The sequence below is a fragment of the Tasmannia lanceolata genome, unplaced genomic scaffold (assembly GCF_043159265.1).
Source record: "Tasmannia lanceolata isolate RefF3 unplaced genomic scaffold, GAP_Taslan_0.1 ptg000002l, whole genome shotgun sequence".
Classification (NCBI taxonomy): domain Eukaryota; kingdom Viridiplantae; phylum Streptophyta; class Magnoliopsida; order Canellales; family Winteraceae; genus Tasmannia; species Tasmannia lanceolata.
This window is the reverse complement of record NW_027518679.1, coordinates 31,146,445-31,152,309: the sequence shown is the minus strand read 5'-3', so window position 1 is coordinate 31,152,309 and position 5,865 is coordinate 31,146,445. Positions and strand designations below refer to the sequence as shown.

The window sequence follows — 5,865 nt, the reverse complement described above, 5'->3', positions numbered from 1 at the left end:
TCTATTATTTTTACTGGGTATTAGTTTTGGTCTACTGCTTTAGCTCTTTGGGTCTTCCCTTCGTCTCCAAGGAATCAAATGCAAGCATTCCAAGGCCCCACCACATGTCATTTTCTTATGCAAAATGCCAAAGTCCTAAAAGCTAATTTTCCTAATGTGAAATCAATGGTTCACAGATGACATCCAATTCAGAGAAAATGGAAAATGGAAAATGCAAAATCCAAAATGAAGACGTGTAGTTCCTTCCAACATAACTTCAATGTGAAATCTACTCAGTTTCTGTATGCTTATATAAGAGGGAGGAGGGAAGTATGGGATTCTATCAAGCAAGGCAGCAAAAACCTGGGTCTTTTAAAAGAGAGAGAGCAAATCAAAGAGAAATATGATGGAGCAAGGTTTATTGGCTGGACTGGGTTCAACCCTTGCAAGCATCATGTTCTTATGGGCAGTTGTTAGACAATACTGCCCGATTCAGCTCCAAAACCTGCTTACAAAATACACCATAAGATTGACAGGATTTCTAAATCCCTACCTAGATATCGCAATCCAAGAATACAGCGGCGAACGATTTAAGCGGAGCGAGGCCTACACCGCCATCCAATCCTATCTGATGGCCAACTCAACCAAAGATGCCAAGAGACTCAAGGTCCAAGAGGGGAAGGATAGCAGCAATCTTACTCTCTGCATGGATGACTATGAGCAAGTCACCGATGAATTCCGCGGTGCGAAGCTTTGGTGGAGTGCCAACAAGAAAACTTCCTCCAGCCAAGCTAACCCTTGGTCCACAGCAACCCAGGAGAGCCGATATTACCGCCTCAGATTCCACCGGAAGCACCGACAACTCATCATAGATGAGTATCTTAACCATGTTGTTGCAGAAGGAAAATCAATAAAGCTTAGAAACCAGCAGCGAAAGCTATTCACCAATAATCCCACCGAGAAATGGTATGGGTACAAGTCTTCAGTGTGGAGCCACGCCGTCTTTGAGCATCCGGCGACATTTCAAACATTGGCTATGGACCCAGAAAAGAAGGAAGAGATCATACAAGACCTCTTGACTTTCAGCAAGGCAAAAGATTATTACAAAAAGATTGGGAAGGCATGGAAGAGAGGATACCTACTTTATGGCCCACCGGGCACAGGAAAATCCACATTGATTGCCGCCATGGCCAATTTCTTGGACTATGACATTTATGACCTTGAATTAACTGCTGTGAAGAACAATACAGACCTAAGGAAGCTTCTCATAGAGACCACGAGCAAGTCAATCATCGTCATTGAAGATATAGACTGCTCTCTAGACCTGTCTGGCCAACGGAAGAAAGCTGAGAAGAAAAAAGAGGAGGAGGAGGAGGATGAGAAGAAACAACTTCCCCCTAAACCAGACAAAGAGGAGAAAAGTAGCAGCAAAGTTACCCTCTCAGGACTTCTCAATTTCATCGACGGACTCTGGTCCTCCTGTGGAGGAGAACATCTCATCATCTTCACCACTAACTATCTGGACAAGTTGGATCCAGCTCTGGTCAGGAGAGGTCGGATGGACAAGCACATTGAGCTATCTTACTGCAGTTTTGAAGGATTCAAGGTGCTCGCCAAGAACTATCTAGACCTCGATTCGCATCCTTTATTTGAGGACATCTGCAGACTGATGAAAGAGGCCAACATCACTCCCGCAGACGTTGCAGAGAACCTGATGCCCAAGTCCTCCATCGCTACTTCTGCTGAAAATATTGAAACATGCCTTAGAAACCTAATTCATGACCTTCACAAGGCCAAGGAAGAAGTAATTCAATCAAAAGAAAAGGCCAAGGAAGAAGCAAGTCAATCAAAAGAAAAGGCCAAGGCCAAGGAAGAAGCAAGTCAAACAAAAGAAAAGGCCAAGGAAGAAGCCATTCAATCAAAAGAAAACAACAGTGGAGATACAGCAATGGCGAATAATGGCGACATCAGAGGAGAAGGCAAGTAAAGCCACATGAAAATAGTAATCACACTTTAGAGTAGTGATCACACGAATATTTTTAACACATCCAAATTCTCCAGATGATGAATTTCCACCCTTTTCTTGTTCCCCGGAACAATGTTATGTTTAGTAGTTGCTTTCCTTCTTCAAAAGAAATATGACTTTTGTGATTGAATAAACAGCAAGAAGTCTTTCCTTGTGGCAATTGTTTCCACCATAAGCCTATGTTGCCCGGGAAGGCTTACTTAAATCCATTTCAATCCATGCATATTGGTTCTCGATGCGATCTTACTAGTTCAATAAATAAAAAGAACTTTCCTGTAACTAAAACAATAGCAGAAAGGACCAATATGCACGGGCCGACAAAGAACTGTACAGACCACATCATAGGTTGATCTAAACCGTCCATGTGATGGAACACAACATAATTAGGTTGTGCCCGTAAAATAATTTCCATAGGCTGATCCTAGCCCTCCAATATATAGAGGTTTCCATAATTGTTGTTCCTCTTAAGGTGCCCAGAATTCGTCAATATTTTTACACGAGTCCTGCATTCGTAATATCAAACTTTCCGTAATTTGACCCGCACATAATGAATAAGGAAAAGTAGTTTTTTCGTCATCGTTAGGGGTGCAACTTAGGTCTCAACCCGACCCAGCCCGAGGAACCCATATTTTCCAACCCAACCCGATTTCCAATCCGACTGGGTTCAACCCGACCCAACCCGATTTTCAATTTCCTCAACCCGACCCAACCCGATTTCCAATTCGGGTTGGGTTGGGTTGGGTTGACCCGATTTGATATGGTACCAATTGTTGACCACCTGAACGCAAGCCGGGTTTTTTTGGATTTTGAGAACCAATAGTGAGTCACCAATAATCAGTTTTTAACTCACAATCAATTCTCAAAATCCAAATCAAACAGGGACTAACAATTAACAAAGGAAAATGTTATCTGCACTACTATATTTTGATGATCACACTCCTCACTTTATTAAAGTACGGTATGGCCCGCAGTATAGGATTATCCAAACCGTCCATTGTGGACTGTGGAAACTATTTCAATGTTGAAAAAGAAAAACACATATACAGAGCTTCTTTAAATGGAACCCAAATTCGGGTTTCGGGTCGGGTCGGGTTGCCCGACAGCCCAACCCGACCCTACCCGATTTCGAATTTGGGTTGATTTTTCCCAACCCAACCCTACCCGATTTGAGAAAAAGCTTAACCCGACCCGACCCAACCCAAATTCGGGTTGAACCCCCGAACCCGACCCGCGTGGGAACATCCGTGTAACAACGATGGTTTCAAATTATATACAGTGCTAATGTCCTCACTACCATATTTTATAATGGCACTACTCACCGTATTTTGACGATCGCAATCCTCTCTTTATTAAAATGTACGGTATGGTCGTACCATAGGATGATCCAAACCGTCCATTAGATGGGCCACTGCCTACATAGGTTGATCCGAACCCTCCGATCTATAGAGGGTTATAGGTTGATCCAAACCGTCCATGTGATGGAGCACAATATCAATCTATTGTGCCCGTAAAATCATTTCCATAGGTTGATCCTAGCCCTCCAATCGATATAGGCTGATCCTGGCCCTTCAATCGATAGAGGTTTCCATAATTGTTGTTCCTCTTCAGCTGCTCGGAATCCGTCAATATTTTGCAAGTGTCCTACATGAGTAATATAAAGTAGTTCTTTCGCCATTGTCATATGTCTTTACCTCTTCTTGGTAGTTTTTTTCCTTAATTGTCACAGACAGGTACCCGTGTCGGTACTTTTCATATGTAGATTACGATTTTACCTCAAATAATTTCTCATAGAGGAGAATTTATATGATGGGTGGCCGTGAAAACACGTGAAGTCTAAAAAAGTAGGTACGGTCCACTTTTTTTTATGATCCAAACCGTTCATCTGTTCGGGCACAACGTAAATAGGTTGTGCCCCAAAAATCAGTTCCATAGGGTGATAATAACCCTCCGATCTGAACTGATATGAATATGGAGATTTCCAAAAATCATTTATGGAATCTTCTACAGATCGGAGGGTTAGGATCATCCTATGGAACTGATTTTTGGGGCACAACCTATTTACATTGTGCCCAAACAGATGGACGGTTTGGATCATCAAAAAAAGTGGCCCGTACCTACTTTTTTTAGACTTCACATGTTTTCACGGCCACCCATCATATAAATTCTCCTCATAGAGATAGATGTTAGATATCAGCAAAGGGGTTAATGGTAAAAGAGTAATGTTGACGTGTAAATCTCAGATAAAAAGAAATCGGGTGCCCGAAATCCGTCAATATTTTGCAAGTGCCTGCAAGAGTAATATAAAGTAGTTCTTTCGTCATTGTCATATGTCTTTACCTCTTCTTGGTAGTTTTTTCCGTAATTGTCATAGATAGGTACCCTGTGTCGATACTTTTCGTATGTAGATTACGATTTTACTCTCAAATAGTTTCTCATAGAGATAGATGTTAGATATCAGCAAAGGGGTTAATGGTAAAAGAGTAATGTTGACGTGTAAATCTCAGATAAAAAGAAAAGGAATTCTTTTTTTCTCTAGCTATATATATATATATATATATATATATATATATATATATATATATATATATATATATGAGGAAACTGTTGCCAAACTTATGGTGAGCTAGCTTGCCCAATCACATGGGGGCCCACTTTGTTAGGATGATCCAAACCATTCATTTGAAAGTCCCTTACATAGATGGGGGGTGTAGCAAAAATCAGCTCTATAGGATCATCCTAACCCCTCCATTTGTGGAGGACAAAAATGGACAGATACAAATCTGCCCATTTTTGTCCTCCACAAATGGAGGGGTTAGGATGATCCTATGGGGCAGATTTTTGGTACACCCCCTATCTATGATAAGGCCTTGCAAATGAATGGTTTGGATCACTCTCCAAAATGTGGGACCCATGTGATTGGGCAAGCTAGCTCACCATAAGTTTGGTGAGCTTAACAGTTTCCTTATATATATATATTATTTGCCAAAAATTTTACTAATATACGTAGGATATTGAGAGATAGAAACAATTTTGCTAATATACATGGGATATTGAGTGATAGAAACAATTTTCCTAAGAACGTGGGATATGGTGAGATTTTTACTACAATCCAAATATATCATCTTATAGTAAGAGTTTTACGTTTTTTAGGAGAGGTGCCACGTGGCGCAAAGAACGTGGGATATGGTGAGATTTTCTCTACAATCCAAATATATCATCTTATAGTGAGAGTTTTACGTTTTTTAGGAGGGTGCCACGTGGTGCACCCACGTCGTCCAGGATTCCGTTTTACATATATAGGTTGATCTAAACCGTCCATGTGATGGAACACAACATAAATAGGTTGTGCCCGTAAAATAATTTCCATAGGCTGATCCTAGCCCTCCAATCTATAGAGGTTTCCATAATTGTTGTTCCTCTTAAGGTGTCCAGAATTCGTCAATATTTTTACAGGTGTCCTGCATTCGTAATATCAAACTTTCCGTAATTTGACCCGCTCATAGTGAATAAGGAAAAGTAGTTCTTTCGTCATCGTTAGGGGTGCAACTTGGGTCTGAACCCGACCCAACCCGATTTGCAATTTCTTCAACCCGAACCAACCCGATTTCCAATTCGGGTTAGGTTAGGTCGGGTTGATCCGATTTGACATGGTACCAATTGTTGACCACGTCAACTCAAGCCGGGTTGTTTTGGATTTTGAGAACCAATAGTGAGTCACCAATAATCAGTTTTTAACTCACAATCGGTTCTCAAAATCCAAACCAAACAGGGACTAACAATTAACAAAGGTAAATGTTATCCGCACTACTATATTTTGATGATCACAGTCCTCACTTTATTAAAGTACAGTATGGCCCGCA

At 41.1% G+C, this 5,865-nt stretch overlaps 1 pseudogene; it reads left to right on the top strand.

Annotated features, from left to right (window-relative positions):
* Positions 1-211: 211 nt before the first annotated feature.
* On the top strand, positions 212-2,174 carry LOC143866444 (AAA-ATPase ASD, mitochondrial pseudogene; annotated as a pseudogene).
* Positions 2,175-5,865: the final 3,691 nt, after the last annotated feature.